Source organism: Capsicum annuum, chromosome 8, assembly GCF_002878395.1.
Source record: "Capsicum annuum cultivar UCD-10X-F1 chromosome 8, UCD10Xv1.1, whole genome shotgun sequence".
NCBI lineage: Eukaryota > Viridiplantae > Streptophyta > Magnoliopsida > Solanales > Solanaceae > Capsicum > Capsicum annuum.
This window is the reverse complement of record NC_061118.1, coordinates 153,117,913-153,135,431: the sequence shown is the minus strand read 5'-3', so window position 1 is coordinate 153,135,431 and position 17,519 is coordinate 153,117,913. Positions and strand designations below refer to the sequence as shown.

The 17,519-nt window shown below is 36.7% G+C and overlaps 1 pseudogene; it reads right to left on the bottom strand.

The window, feature by feature from the left end:
• Positions 1 to 2,056: 2,056 nt before the first annotated feature.
• LOC107879804 lies at positions 2,057 to 3,501 on the bottom strand (annotated as a pseudogene).
• Positions 3,502 to 17,519: the final 14,018 nt, after the last annotated feature.

Sequence of the window (17,519 nt, the reverse complement as noted above, 5' to 3'; positions counted from 1 at the left end):
CAAATTTTGAGCAAGTTTGTCGAAGTAGTCAATGTGATCAGGTTATTGTGACCACCAGGCACAACGATGATGAGCAATATATCTTGGAATCATAAGTAGGTTGTTCATTCACTGTTACGAGAGATGTAAATGTTGAGAAATTGGGCAGAGGAACAAAGATAACTATCCTCCTCAAGGAAGACCAGCTGGAGTACTTGGAAGAACTGAGAATCAAGGACCTCATAAAGAAGCAGTCTGAATTCATTAGCTATCCAATTTACCTCTGGGCTGAGAGAAAGAAATCAATAATGATGAAGATGATGAGCCCAAGAAAGACGATGAGGGTTCAAGTAAACAGGCTCTACTTAATCTTACACAAGATCAGGGTGGAAATTATCGATTCGAGTTTGATAGCTTACCTGACCATGACCGGTGTCGGGACTTTGTTGCCTCAGCAATTGCAGCTTGTGGGGAAGTGGGGAAAGCTGCTTCCGAAAAACCTGATGTTCCCGTGATGAGCAACTCACTGCAACAGAAATGGGGCTTCGAATTAAGTTACTGCAGAAACTCCACAGAAAATTGGTCATTGGAGGTATTCTATCAGAGTCTGAATTTTGGGCTGTTAGGAACAGGCTGCTGGAGCATACTGAAAACAAGAAGCCAAAACAGCAGGTAGCTTTAAAAAATGACATGTGGTATGTAAAACCATTATCCGATGGTCAGACGAACAAAGTTACATTTAACTTGACTCCAGAGGTTATTCATCAGATTTTTTGCTGAGAAACCAACTGTTGCCAAGCATATTTAAACTTTGTTCCTGGAAAGATGTCAGGAAAAGAATTCTGGACTAAATATTCAAGGGCGTAATCCCTCCACAGTAAAAAAAATATTGTTGTAGCTTTAGCCGAGGCTTTTGAAGATGAGGAGCTTGCAGTTTTCTTGAAGCAAGATACTATGTTAACATCTGAAGCTCGGAAAAAGATGAACAACATCAAGTTATATGTCTGGAGGGTGTTCATTATGGATAATTGTAAGGAGCTTATGCCCAAGTACCTTGGATTTGTAAAGGGTATTTTGGACTCTCATGATTTGCCTCTCAACATCTCTCGTGAAATGCTACAACAAAACAAGATTCTCAAGGTGATTAGGAAGAACCTTGTGAAGAAATGTATTGAGATGTTCAATGAAATTGCTGAGACCAAAGAGGGAGTGAAGCTTGCTGATGTATTTACCAAAGTTCTTCCCAAAGAAACTCTTCGTGAACAACTTAGAGTTACCAGCAAACATTTCAAGGGGGAGTGTTGAAGTATTGAGTTATTTGTTGTTATTTTTCTTTTTGGTTTAGTAATTTTATTTCTAAAATTCAGTTATTTATTCGAGATAGAATAGGATTTTATTAGTATCTTAGTTGAAGATAGAATAGGATTTTATTAGTTTCTGAGTTAGAAATAGAATAGGAGTCTTTTGTCTATTTATATTCTCAGATGTGAATGAATAAACAAGAAGAATATTTTTACCCTCAAACTATTGTTTTCTTCTTCTCTTTATTCTGTAGAACAACACATACAATAAAAACTGATGCCTTGAATTGTTACTAAGTTCTCCTTGTAATAATAAAATCTACACCTACTCCTCTGGCCCTGATATTGAAATCCAAGATGTCTCATCTCCCCGGATCTTAACATCATAGCTGAGAACTTTTAGTTAAGAAATGACTGCTGCAATCCCAGAAGGGAATGTGAAATTACTGATTGATCGACCTATTCGAATTTTTCCGTGGGGAAAGGATTTGTTAAATTAAGACATGTCAAATTGTTCACCAACAGTTGGTGAGATACAGTTGCAGAGCTTTTTAAGTGTAAGAATTCAATTCACAGCCTGAAGAGCTCTGGCAAATTAATGTTGCAACTGTCCTCTTCTCTATGTTATAGTCTATACTAAACTAGCCAATGTGCCTTGTACTGGCATATTAATGCAATCCCATTTGGAACCTCAAACTGAAGCCATGAAGAAATCAAACTCATAAAATAAATCAGTTTCGATAAAGCAAGGCATCAACATTGCGATAAACAATAGATGCAGCAATTGTGTAAAGCAAACTGCTTGAAGAACTTGACCTTAAATAAGCCATGTCTTAGCTGCAAACATCAAAATATTTCAGTTAAGCTACATGAATGGTTGGTCTAGATCTATTTTTCCTCACTTAATTGTTACTAAGCTCTCGTCATAATAATGAACACTACAAAAATAAAGTTCGCCCTGATGTTGAAATCGAAGATGCTTTGTTTCCTGGGTCACAATATCGTAAGAGAAGAGCCAACTACTCCTATCAAGGAAAATGACAGTGGTAGAATCCCATAAGCCATGATACAAAGGCTCAATAAGTGAAGAGCATTGAAAGGTAAGAAGTTTGTTCCAAACACCAGGTTCGATCATAAGCCATAAAGTAAATTCTGAGTTGAAACCTTCAGCCATGATGTTTATGGAGCCATCACGCAATATCAATACGGTAGAACAAACACGTGGAACATGTAGCCCTCTATTCTTACGGAACACCTCATTGCCAAAGTCAAATGAAAGAAGGCTGCAGTCACTGTTGTCTATCCAGTAATAAGTTGCATTCAGGTAACCGGAAGAATTACAAGTAGTGTTAATACTATGGGTGGAGTTGAGAATTTTGTGATGTTTATGTTTAAGGATTCTCCAAGAGTTGGTAGAAGAGGAATAGACGGCTCCATATGATCGCCCGAACATACCGTCGTAATAAGAGAACTGGTGGACCCAAACCACCTTGTAGTTACTTGTAAAGGGGGGATCGAATCCAAACCCACAATAGTTATCCGTATTTTCGAGAAATGGTTGAAGCTTGAAGGGGACTGGAGGGAGAGTGGTTATCACCCTGGTTGCAGGATTCCACAGTCTCAAAAGAGGGTCATAGTCAGTTCCTAACTTTCTTTCACTAAGCGAAAACACGCCATCCACAGGACCATCGAAGAACTTATCAACACCAAAACCCCGGAGATGATAAGGTTTCTTAATTAAAGGGGTTCCTCCTTCTGAATCCTCCTCAGAAATTATGGCCATAGGAATCGAATCATATGATTCGGTGTAGTAGTCATGAAAGAGCATTTTGGGGCGTTTCTTGTTTCCATGATAATTAAAGTGTTTACGTACAAAGACAGGGCTATTGATAAGATTGTACCAGTTCTTGCTTATGCATTTGAATCGCAACAACACTTAACAGGCAAACTTTGTAGAATGTCCATCATCAAATCTTCAGGGAATGGCCCACCATATTATCATTATCACCATCATCAATGCTAGTGCCCATCTACAAAATCAACACGCACACCCATTAATTCATTCTAGGGTTTGGTTATGAGAGAGAATGGCATAAGAAAAAAATTAAATCGGAGATACCTTCTGGTACTCCAAAATCATAAGCTGAGTACAAAAAAGATTTTTCGATACAAGAATTTTGTAATTGAACAAGGCTGTTTAAAATGGATTGGGTTACAAATGCAATAACATTATCCCTATTTATATTTATTTGGGTTATTTGGGCCATATTCTAAAACAATCACAAAATTAAAATATAAGAGGCAGCTTTTCCTCTTCAAGGTAAAGATAGAGTAGGTAATTTAAGTCGCATTTTAGCTCACTTATTTCTTACAATGGCAGAGTAGAATATAGTGTCATCAGTAAATTTGTTCGCGCTATATGAGATAATAAACAAATTACTAAATTTACAACACAAATCTTTCTTGATAATGGCATACTAAAATTCTTAAAGCCGCTAGAGAGGATGAGTGTCACGACCCGAACCGGGGTCCTGGCCGTGACGGGGATCCCGAACCATGAAGGCCCGAGAGCCCTTCTAACTTGCAATCATATACACCATTCATTTACAAAAAGGAACTGCGGAAATACAAAATAAAACGGAATCGTGGTCGATATCATAATTCAATTGAACAATCTGGAGTGGAAAACATAAACCTCTAAACAACGTCTAACATCAATCTGCGAAATCTTTAACAACTGAAAATGACATTTTTCTGAAATCTGGGATAAGCCCCCAGTCGAGACATGAATCAAAATGAAATAACAATAACAAGTTTTAATAAAGTCCTTCCGAACTAAGGGAGACTCACCAATTGCAACTTCCGACGCACTCAAACCTATTGCTGAACTGGGCCCCGAGACTGTGCCTCAGATCCTGAGATGGAGGGGGCTCAATACAGATGTACTGGTATGCAGAGCAATCCAAAATAATGTACTTTTATATACAACATAGGTGAGAGCATTTCATAAAAATGTTAAGCAAGAAATAATTTAAAACACATGGGCAACTTAAAATAATCATTCAATGTAAATCTGTAGATGTAGAACCATTCTTTTATTTTTTTACTTCTGAGGTAAGTGGTACACCCTACATATCTGAAAGTTTCCCACGGGCAATATGGGATCCGCCATTAACTCGACGGCCAAGCCCCCAACCCAAGCTTGCCAAAGGGTTGAAGTATCTGAATCCGATACGCCCCAGGGCACTAGGTCAGCGTATAATAATACACCTGTATTGGCAAAACATGGTTTCGGACAATGAATCATACGACTCGTGCCTTCTTCGGGTAACCACCTAACTCTCTTAGTGCCCAGTTTTTAACCCATTCTAAACATGCATCTTTTTGAATTCAAAATCTGAAATCTAAAATGAAATCTGTATCCTGTTCTGAGTTTTATCATGACTTTATCTGATTTGGTATCGTCATACCAAGACTTGCAAGTCATAATTCTGAGCCATAAAATATCCTTTACAATTTTCTCTTTCAAAATACAAAGGTTAGACTACCATACTTCAAACAATTTCGAAAGATTCATTCTTCCAAAACATTTATCAAATTACGCAAAGGTCATTCTTTTCAATCATTTCAACAAACATGTGGTGGTCATGATTTTCAACAACCCATGAAATTTTCTTCATATATATATATATATATATATATATATATATATATATATATATTCAGCACTTACCAACACGTAAAACCCTCTCTCTTCAATTCAAAAATCATAATCAAGTCATAAACAAAGTCAAGGCTTTTATATTAAATTATATTTCCAACATCACATTTCGAACACATCATATCTTACGAAGTTAAGAGACTTGTAAATAAGAGAGAAATTTCAAATAGTTCATGCTCTCAATTCATAATTCAAACTCATCAAACTCATACATATATCTACTTAAACATGGTTATAAATCATATTTGGGGGAAAGGCCTCAAGACCAAATTAATATCATCAAAAACTTTAAAAGCATGAATCTAATTATAAATCCAAAACCCCTTTTTTGTAAATTCATAATTTCTAAACCTTTAACATGATTAATAAGAATTTACCATTACCATGTAGATTTAGAAAAATCCCATGTACCTTAGATTACAAAGTTTGAAGAGTAGAACTCGAATCTTGATTTGTTCATTGAAAATCTTGGACTTACGAGATTGATTCTTGATCTTGAAAGAAAACCTAGTTTCCATTTTACTCTTGAGAGAGGAGAGGAATTGAGAGATTAAAATTGATAAAAGAAATGGATTATAGAGTGTTTTGGATAATTTAAATCGTGTGGAATAAGTTTGGGATGATGAAAAATACCAAAATACCCCTAAGGAAATCAAAAACGCCACAGCAGTCCCTCTGTTTGACAGACCGACATGCTGAAGTAAATTGGGTATAACTTTTTACTCCGATGTTGGATTTCGATGAAATCAATTACTTGGAAATAGGACTCAAAGAAATTTCATTTGATATATATAAGGCCACCCATTTCATTATATAAAAGAAGTTATGCTTGATGAAAATTGACCCAAGTTGAAGTGTCCACTAAAATGTACTCGATGGAATTATTTTCAACTCATCTTTGAGTTAGGGGATTTTTGTGACCTCAATTTGTATCCAAAGGTGTTCCCACACTGTAGGATTTATCACCACACATATATTAACAATGAATCATCTAGTTTGGATCAATACGCGTAGGAACGATGCTTCGATTTCTAGCCCAAAAAAATGCCGGGTGTTACATTATCTCCCCCTTGGGATCATTCGCCCTCGAATGATGGGTAGGGAAATTTTGAAGCTCTAAGAGTGTAGAATAAATAATGTAGTCTCACATTGAACAGTTTTCCTTGACAAAATATGCAAAGTAATTAAACAAGCTTCATGATAACCCTTAGCGAAATGTGAAAGTACGAAACAAGAGGCAATGTGAATTTACATAGGGATGATCTTGCACGTGAGTTCTATGAATCATCATCAGCACCACACATGGTAGGGGTTTATTTGATTATCATAGACCATGATTAAGATTGATACAATACATGAGATAAGATTCTTGTGGGGCATAAGAATATGAACATTCTCCATCTTACAAGATACAATGAAAATACTTAAATTTGTAGACACTATTTATCTACGCCCCAAACAATAAATTACATACTTCATACTTTTCAACTTACAAATCCCCAACCACACTTCTAGCCACAAGAATTTGAGTCCCACTACTTAGTACTGCTATATTGAAGCCTAACTCGGAGTTAAAAGGTGATAAATTAAGCTATAGGACCTTGTGTCTTGCGGAAATTTTGACTTTTGAAAGAGAGTTGACACTAAATTTTGAAAAGGAATTAAGAAACCTTTAGAGAGTTACTTAAAACGATTTAAAATAGGAAAATTATTTTAAGTTAGAGATTCTGAATAAGCAGTTCCTATTAATATTTTAGGAAGGTGTTAGGAACCTAAAATGTCCACTAATGTAATACCCCGAGAAATTTTTCGTTGAAATTTTGTGCGTAAACGTGTTGGGTTCTATCTTCTAGAATGAATTATAAATTTTTCATGAAAAATGTCTTATATTATGACCTACCATTGAGTAGAGTATCGAATAAGCTTTCCAACTATATGTGGATCATCCAAAACGGACACCCAAGCGGCGAGTTATGAACATTCCGATCGAATCGTGAATAGTAGTGAGGCCTGGCGTATTTTTGCTTCAACTTTAAATGATCATAACTCCTTGTACATAATGATCCAGGTGATCTATTATATATCAACATAAATATCTGCGAGTCCTCTTTCCAATGAAATTCGTTTCATCCAATTTGTCTATCGGAGCAAAAAGTTATGGTCGATCTACTTCAGCCTACAAAAGTAAATTTTTGGGTCAACTTCAAATGATCATAACTCCTTGTACACAATGATATGGGTGAGATACTATATATCAATGGAAATATATGAGAGTTATCTTTCTAATGAAATTGGTTTCATCCAATTTGAATATCGGAGTAAAACGTTATGGTTGATCTACTTTAGACTATCAAAACAGTCCACCAAAGGACAGGTTCAAATTTTTTTTTTATTTTTAGGGGCGTTTTGGTCATCCCTCCTCACCCAAAATCCGTCCAAACCCTATATTAAAGCCTATTAGAAGCATTATATGTTATATTTCATCAAACTTCCTCAAAAAGAAAACCCTAAGCTCCTACATCCAACTTCAAGAACCTCCAAAGTTCACCATTAATTCTGCAAATTTATTCAAGATTCCAAGTTCCTAGTTCAAGAACTCCAAGAACCATCATTCAAAGGCACGATTAACGTCTCAAAAATGAGTATCGATCTAAAGTTCATCATTCAAGGTATGTGGGGTTTTTCAACAATAACTCTCTTTCGTTCTTGTGCCCAAAAGTAATTTTCTTTACAAAGGCATGATTTTTATTTGATTTTTTTTTATCAATTTGAAGCATGAACCCATATCTTATGACGATTATTATGAAATCTTGATATTTATGATTTTGAAAGATGAATTTACATGTGTGGTGATATAAAGCATGAATCTTGATCGATATTTATCATGATTTTGATATTTGGGTCATGAATCCCCATTGGAAATTATGTTTTTTTTAGAGAAAGTGTGTGTTATAAGCACATTGATGTGGAAAGCGGAGTCGTCTCTTCATGTATCTATTTGGAATGAAATAACTGGCAACAACAAACACAACAACCCTCTTGGTTGTTGTATAATTATGACATTTGTTGATTGAATATGTCTTCAAAGTGGGGTGGCCCTTTTGGACACCAGCGATACTTTATGCAGAATGATCCCTACAACCGTGTAATGTTGTGTTGGTGTGGAAACTTTTTTGGTTACCTATATCACTTTTTGTATGTGGAATGATAACCTCTTCGGTTATAGCCGATGATCGATTTATAAATTTCCTTTAAATTGTCAATCTTTGGATGACCTTGTGCATTATTTGGTGTTGGATATGAGGCAACTTACAGATATCCTTTGAATTTCTAGTTTTTAGGTAATCCTGTACATTATCCAACCTTGGATAAGAGATGGCTTACAGGTATCTCTCCAATCGCTAGCTTTCAGGTGTCCCTGCACATTATCCGACCTTGGATACAATATGACTTATGGATATCTATTAAATTGTTAGTCCTTGGGTAATCCTGCACATAATTGATCTTGGATATGACGCGACTTATAGAGAACCCTTGGACGTATCAATTTGATAATCTTGCATGTTCTCCGGTAAGGACTTATTTGTGACTTATGGATAACCTTCAGACTATCAATTTTTGGGCGATCTTGCACACTATTTGGTTAGGATGTTGTTGTGGCTTACGGATGATCTACATGCTATCAATTCATAGATGATCTTTCACACTATCCTATTTCAAATAATATGACTTATAGATGACCCTTAAATTATCAATTTTTAGGAAATCTTATATACCATCCAACTTTAGATACCGACTTGAAGGCGTCCCTTCAAATCGCGTGCTCTTGATGCATTCAGATGATGATTCATAAAAAGATGAGATATCCTTGATGCCAGTATTTATGTCTCGCATCTCACCAGATATTAAATGCTGATGATATCTTCTACGCCAGTATTTCTATCTAGCGCATCAACAGATATTGAATGATGATGATATCCTCGACGCCAATATTTTTGTCTAGTGCGTCAATAGATATTGAATGATGATGATGTCCTCGATGCCAGCATTTCTGTCTAGAGCATCAACAGATATTGAATGATGATGATATCCTCGACGCTAGCATTTTTGTCTAGCGTGTCAACAGATATTAAATGTTGATGATATCCTCGGCGCCAATGTTTATGTCTCGAGTGTCAATAGATATTAAATGATGATGATATCTTCGACGCCAATGTTTCTGTCTAGCGCATCAACAGATATTGAATAGCCTTCTTGGGCGATGGTATGAGATATCCCTCTCGGCGATGATATGTAATGGCCTTCTTGGCAATGATATATAATGGCCCTCTTGGAAATGATATACAATGGCCCTCTTGGCAATGATATGAAATGGCCCTCTCGGCAATGATATGCAATGGCCCTCTCGACAATGATATGCAATGGCTCTCTCGGCAATGATATGTAATGGCCCTCTTGGCAATGATATGCTATGGCCCTCTCAGCGATGATATGAATGACCCTCTTGGAAATGATATGCAATCAGTTTCACTTGAATTTATTTGTTTACGTCTTGCTTTCTACATGTACCTATACTCAAGCTAGACGATTATTAGACATAATGTTGCTCTCGCTGGCGAGCAAGATCAAGCTTTATGATAGTTTAACAACAAATACTGAGCATCATAATTTGAATGACTTATTTTGCTATCAATCTTTTCTTTTTGAAGAAATGATTAGATAACAAATCCTCCGACTGCAAGTAAATGGGGCAAAAACCCTTGTTTGGGGATTACTCAAATACCGTTGCGCTTAAGGCAAATTTTGAGGATGACTTTCTGCTCTTCCTCCTATTGAGTGATCCTTTGATTGCTGTATTTATTGTGTCAACTCCCTTGAATGTACGTGTGCTCATGGTAAATATTTAGTAGACACGAAGTCACTTTTGCTAGCGACTATTTTTTTAGAAAGATTCTAAGTACAATGTTCGTAAAGAAAGAAAAAAAATGCCTTTGTTTGTCTTCCATGATCTCAAGAAATGAGATGGACAATTCAAATGGTCCTCAATAAATCGGTATTAAACCATTTTGGGCCACCCCAAAATACTGTTCTTAAGCATTATATGCTCTGGCATGACTCCAATTTGCTTGGGGTTTTTTGAAAGATACTCTCATTTTTGTGTATTGATCCCTGCATCCACAGAAAAATGATCACTTTGAGTGAAACTACTCTGTGTTGACCTTCTTCGATTCTCCATTTGCTCTACGCCATCTTTTGGGTACTCCGCCATGTTGGTACCTCCACCCCTGCTCCCTGCTCCCAATTGATGTCTAGGCAATCACTAAGTAAAAGATTTATATAGATTTTTGAAAGTAGTCTTAATTTTTGGAAAATAGTTTCAAAAATTCCTGCAATACTTTAGAAAATCTCTACTAGTTATGCCATGTGCTAGATCAACGACCAGCTTTCTCTTGATTCTGACAATGTTCGACATTTGATGTAGGATCACTAGTGATTCAGTATTGTCGAGGCTCTTTACCAGAAGTTTTATCAAAGATGGAGATTCAATCTTCCCAAACTTTATCACAGGTGGTGATTCTCAAATCTCAACTTTGACCTCTAGTGCTGGGGAATTTGAAATATATTTGAATATTTAGTGAAAATTTTGAGGCTTTCGTTAAAATTTCTGCCCTAGTTTAAAGTAGACAGAGATGATATCATCTTGAGTGGATCTGAAGTCTTTGCTGATCTTCATTCTCTTTGTTGGATGTTGATCTTCTCTTGTGAATTTTCGAGATTCCTTCTCCAAAATAAACCATGCTAGATAATCATATTTAAAAAATAACTTCTTAAATAAAGGGAGGCCTTTTGGAAAATAAATAAAAACTATGGCTTATGACCCACCTAAATGTGGGCCCATGCCTTTTTGAAAGTTGTAAAACACGAGACAAAAATTTGAGACATAAAAGGGTGGATCATGGGGCCTCCTCCAAATCATTACCAATTTTAAACTATTAGTAATTTCCCTTTCATCTACCGTGACAGGCGACAAATTAGGAGCGGAGGGTATGTCCAATTTTGTAAAGCCTCTCCTGGTGCAACCTTCTTTACCCCACTGGGCTTTGAAAAATCTTCTGGTATAGCATTGCATCCCTCGAACAGATTTCCTATCCCATCCCCAAGACCATCATCATTTGATATCTCATGTAAGGGAAATGATTGGTGTAGGAGTGGCGATGGTTTAGACGAACTCTCCTTTGAATTATCTTCGATCTCATCTTCTTTTCTTGGCTGGTACTCTATTCCATGCTTAAATGCTTTTTCTGGGACCATAACACCTCAATAATTCCTTCCAAATCCTTACTTAAGACGGCCACAACTTTCTCTATCTTCTTAATCTCTTCTATTCTTTTGAGTCCTTCTGAATTTACCTTAGTGATGACCTTGCTAGATGCCCATTCACCCTCTATTTCAATCATGTTAACTGTAGGTTCTCCATGGTTAGGTAATGGATTACTGTTAATATTTGGTGTCGACGACTGAAGTGTGATGACCTTCTGATCGATCAAATCTTGGATCTTATGTTTTAAGTTAATACAGTTCTTGGTACTGTGCCCCACTGCTCCTGAATGATAGACACAATTTTGATTAGGATGATAAAACTGGGAATTGGGATTGATAGGCTTTGGCTGGATCGGTTGCAAATAACCAACTTTCATCAATCTTCTGAAGAGCTGGGTACAACTTTCAGCTAGCGGCGTGAATTTTTAGGGAGGTTTCTTTTCGAAGTTCAGACGTGGAGGGTTATAATGGTTTTGATTTACAGGAGGAGGTACTTGATGATAATTTGGAAATGTTTGGATGTTTATTTGGTTATTTGGAAAAGTAGCTTGAGTATGAGGCTGATAATTTGGCTGCGGAACTTGGCACTGGTGTAAAATATTTGGAATTGGAGCTTGACATTGGGGTTGAGCGTAGAATACAGGCTAAAAACTTGATGACGATGATGAGGAAACAATATTCCTAGGCTTGAATTTCCTCTTTAACTTATCAACAGAATTAGTAGAGACTGCAGTCGCATTCTCTCTTTTCTTCTTTAGGAATGCAGAAGATTCAGATGATGTTGGGGTTTTGACAATTTTTCCTGTTCGGATGCCTTCCTCTAATGATTCCCCAATCTTTACTAAATCTGCGAAAGTTGCTCGGACCACAGATATCATCCTGGTATAAAATTCTCCTTTTTGTGCACGAGAGAAAATCTATACCATTTCTTTCTCAGACATTGGAGGTTGTACTTTAGCAACCTCTTTTCTCTAACAAAAGATGTAGTCTCGAAAACACTCATTATTCTTCTGTTTGATCCAATCTAGTGAGTATCGGGTAGGGACTATCTCAATGTTAAATGCGAACCTGTCAAGGAAATCCTTCGCCAATGCTTTCCAACCAGTCCATCTTTTCAGTTCCTGAGACATGAACTACTCTAAGGCTTTGCCACTTAAACTTCGACTAAACAGAAGCATCAATAATGCCTCATCTTTCCCTACCCCCACCATTTGGTCACAATACCTTCTCAGATGGGTCATTGGATTTCCGGTGCCATCGAACACTTCAAATTTAGGGATCTTATACCCTTCTGGTAGATCTATTCCAGGGTGAACACATAAATCATCATACCCTAAACCGTTGTGGTCCCTCACTCTATGAGATTCTTTGATCCTCATGATCTCTTCATTCATAGCTAGCAACTTCATTTCATGTTCGATGCTCCACTCTTTCTCCTTCTCTTCATAATGGTCCATCTCAGGATTAGGAAGGGGATTATAGATATCAAGGGATATAATGACATGGAGAGGATTTGGAAGGGAGTCTTGATTTTGCAGATGAAACGAAGCAGGTTGGTAGGTGGGGCAGATGTTATGAAAATTAGAAAGGTTTTGTGGAATTTGAGAGTGGTTTGGTGGAATCGGAGAAGAATTCTGCAAATTCAGAAACGAATTTGGTGGATTCGGGAATAGATTTGACGGATTTTGTGGGTTTGGGAGTGAATCTTGTGGATTTGGGAATGAATTTTCTTGATTTGAAAATATGTTCTGGGGATTTGGGAATGGATTCAGAGATGGGTTTTATGGGGTTAGAGATGGATTTTGTGGATGGTTGGCATCTGGGTTATTTTTGCGATTAGTGTTTTGGACAAATGGAGAAGTGGAGACGGACGATATGTTATTTGGCTGATTCCTGAGAATAGGTGTACTGAGGGGAGGAAATTGGAGTAGATTCCCGTTTTCTCCTGAAGCGGGAGCATTGACAGTGATGGCCAGGTTTTCCAAATCTCGAGTGTGGTTTATTTCCTCCTGAAGCATTTCTAATTTTCTTGCAAGTTCCGCAATCATCTCACTCTATTCCGCTATTATATTATCTCTGATGGTCAATGTGTTTTCTTCATCATTTCCAGTCATTATTGAATGATGGTTAGAAGATAGGATTTTATACGCTTTTGACCGGGTGAAGTAGGGATGTTCTGCCAGCTTATACAACATGGTGTAGTTTCTATTATCTGTAAAGTAAAACAACTAAAAGGCAGATGTGTTAGTTTTCGTATGTGATAAGTAATACAAAATATTTGACAAGAAATAACCACGTAGAGTTGTTTGAGTCATAGCCAAATTCATCCATAGGAGCATAGCGGATAAACTTGTCTTTGATCCAAACAAACTCACATAAACACCTAAGACAATTATATTACACAAAATATTATAATAATGCGTATCCTAACTGGGGTGACCCTTTTTGAGCCAAGGGTTCAGGCCTAACGATTTTGAAGAAAATATATGCTTCCTTAAAGTCAATCCATTATCCCCCAACTTATATACACACGAAAAGGGCATAAATGCCTACAAACGATAACAAAAGAGGGATACAATATTTAGGTTAAAAGGAAAATAACATGAAAGAAGATAAGCTCCCACGTAGGGGATAGAAAATACTAATTCCTAAGTGCTTCTTCTATCAGCCTTCGCCTTCTTAGCTTCGTCTATTTCTTATATTGGTGATATCCGTTGACGTTCAAATTGTGCCTTAGATGCAACCTCCCAAATCGAACAATTTCTTGCTTAACTTGCTTCAATTCTTCTCACAAAAGTAAGCAAATCAAGCTTTTTCCCGGCCCCAAAGGATAATGGATTGAATTAGACAGGCATACATTTTCTTCAACACATAAATATGGTTCGTCTATAATTGACTCGGGGTCAATAGACGTAGGGCAGGTTTTCTAATGGGCCCAATACCCTACTCGGGTATTGGGTTGTCCTAGGCTTATGCCTAAAATAGGATTTTGGTTTCATTCTATCCTAGGTGTCTAGAGTGGGTTTGAACACTGATTCTCAAGTGGACAACTTGAGTTTGAAAATACGAACAGCCATCAAACGACTCATGTGCTAATAAGTCGTTCGTATTTCCAACACATTATTGGAATTGAACAATAGGGGCTATTTAAATAATGCAGGAATATGCCATGAGATGCGATAGTAAGACTTTACAGAATTGAAACATATAAACACATAAACAGTTAATCAAAAGACGAAATCAAACATTTGGTTAGAACCTAGTTAATGTTCCCCAATAGAGTCGCCATTTCTGTTTTGTGGAAATTTTGACTTTTGAAAGAGAGTCACCACTTAATTTTGAAAAGGAATTAAGAAACCTTTAGAGAGTTACTTACAAGGATTTAAAACAGGAAAATCATTTTAAGTTAGAGATTCTGAATAAGTGGTTCCTATTAACATTTTAGGAAGGTGTTAGGCACCTAAAATGTCTGCTAACTTGCAGTTATCCGGACTGTTTGAAAATCGTCTTTTGATTAACTTTGAAAAGATTAATTTTGTCGAAAAGTGATTAATTTTTTGGAAAGAAAGCGATTTTGGACATATTTTGGTGTTTATACAAAACTAATTTTTTAGCGACTTGACTAAGAATTTTACTAGGTTCCCAAAACACACGTAAAATAAGTAAGCAAAAAGGAAAAGGGGAAAGGGGAGAAGTAGTGATTTAGGCTTTCAAGCCCAAACCGTCGATCATGTTCTAACCTAGTTGGGTTTTCGACCCATTTTCACCTGTCCTAATTCTATATTTTTGAGCCTTTAGCTCGGGTTTTCACTTCACCTGTATTAAATACAACTTTGACTTCGAGGCCCAAAATACATGAAAAAAGAATGAATAGATAATAACAAAGACGACAATGAATGAATAAATGAAAGTAAAACTCTCGCGTCTCTTTGCCGCTTCAAAGACGGGACTTTAACCCGTTCTTTTTTTTGACTCTTTATATTCGTACTCCATGCAATTCATTTTAGTCATTCTTTGGGGTTCAACTCAGAGGATAGGCCTCCTTGGCCCGTTCATGAAATGTAAAGAGAGAAGGAGTCCGTTTAGACTCCTAGACTCCGAAGCGGGTGCATGCAAAGGAAAGAGAAAAAGAACAAGGAAGGAGTTAATAAGTATTCTGAATCATGGATTAACATGCTAAAGAAATTAATGACACAATGAAAAATTCAAGAAATACAACAACAAGTGATATGTCTAATAATACCATGAACAAGATACTCCAAATAACACACTAAAAGACATAACCTTGTAGATTTGGAGTAACCTTATAACATAAATCCGCTTCTTTAAGTACCACCTAAATATCAAATACTAAAAAAGAAATAAAGTATGGCCCCCATTACTATGCATTAGGCAGTGATAATAACCCCAAATGCATGTCTCACCTATTGCGGGAACATAATGAGAACAACGGGAAAGAACTTTCAGCAGTAGCTAAAGAATAACTATAGCATGTTGTCCTAGAAAAGTACACCCAAGATATGGATTCAAATAATATTGTGAAGAAGTAATTTATCAAGGCAATTTCCCTTACAGAAGCATTAAAGTAAAAGAAATTTCATTTGCGCCAATATACGTTACGATTTATGATTCAAAATGAATGACATCATTTACATAATGATAAGCTGCACATTATAAACTTAGCAGGATGAACATGTTATCTATCATATATCTTAAAAAAAATTAGGGAAAGATCCACAAAAACAAGTTAGACAGGTAGATTTAATCTCAATTCTAACCCCTTTGAGTCTTTTTAAGACTGAAAAGGTGAATAGGTGAGAGCTTCCAAAAATTATAGTACCGATGTTTTAAAGGATTCATGAAAGGATTCAAATTGTGCGAAGATGGATCAAAAAGATTTTAATCTTGATTCCAACCCCTTTCGGGTCTCTTTCGAAGCCAAAAGGATGAACTAGTGAAAACTTTCAGGAACAAGAACACTAATATTTGAACCAATCCACAAAAAAAGTTTAACTCACGAGAAAATAAATAAAAAATGATATTTAGTTTTGATTCCAACCCCTTTTGAGTCTCTTTCGAAGACAAAAGGATGAATCAGTGGAAATTCCTGAGAATAAGAATAACACCACTTGGACCATGTCACAAAAGGGAACAAAGATTCAAATTGACCAACCTCAAGCAAAGATGGATCAAAACAAACAAGATTTTGCACTGGTAAAGAAAGTTCTAAATACAACAACATCCCCCACACTTACATTCTTAAAGAAATATGAAGCCATACCCTCAAATGAACAAAAAGGGGCTCAAACAGTTGATCAACGAAGTACTGTAATGTTACTAGAACATCATCAATTCTATGGCTTTTTAAGGCCTCTACAGAAAGCAACAACATACAACACAATAATCAAAACCAAAACTATACTGCTACGACCATTAAACACACAACAAAGAAAGAATCGAGCACTGACCGATTTTTGGGCAGCAAAATAGGACGACGAGTTGATGATAGGATTCCGACCACTAGAAAATATTGTCGTCAACTCGGAGTCTCTTTCCTAGCCGACGAATTCTCTAAAAATCAACAGAATTTCTACTGAAAGATTGAACTTCTTAGGACTTTTCTTTCTTTTTCTTTCTTCCTCCTCTCTCTTTCTTGTGTTTCCTCTCAAATTTCCCAATCCGAATTTTTTGACTTCCGAATTTACAATCCAAAAGGGAAGAAGAGAGAAAAATTCCCCCCTAAAACAGTGACCCAAGGGGTCCTTATATAGAAGACGAATTGGGGGTAAATCGGGGATTTTCGAAATGGAATATTTTGAGATTTAAAATTCCAATCCTCCTATGGCCTAGGGTTTCATCAAAAAGGGTACCCATTTGGATTATCTTCAACAGATTTTGGAAGAAAGCCAATAAAAAATGGGGTAAATAGAACCATCTCGCTCAAACTAATCAAAATTGTCCCAATATGTACCAACCTTGTACCGTTATCCCGAGATTCATGGATTTGAACATTGGACGAGCCAACTAAGGAATCTTCTAGAAGCTTCTCGTCCTTTCTTCGCATAAAATCCGTGTGGGATGCGCGTGATGCACGCGAGCATCGGATTGAGGTCGGGTTGAAGGTGGTCGGGCTTGAAATCGGGTCGGAGATTTTGTTCGCATGGTGACGGGTTTGGATCGCGTCTTTGGGTGGCTGA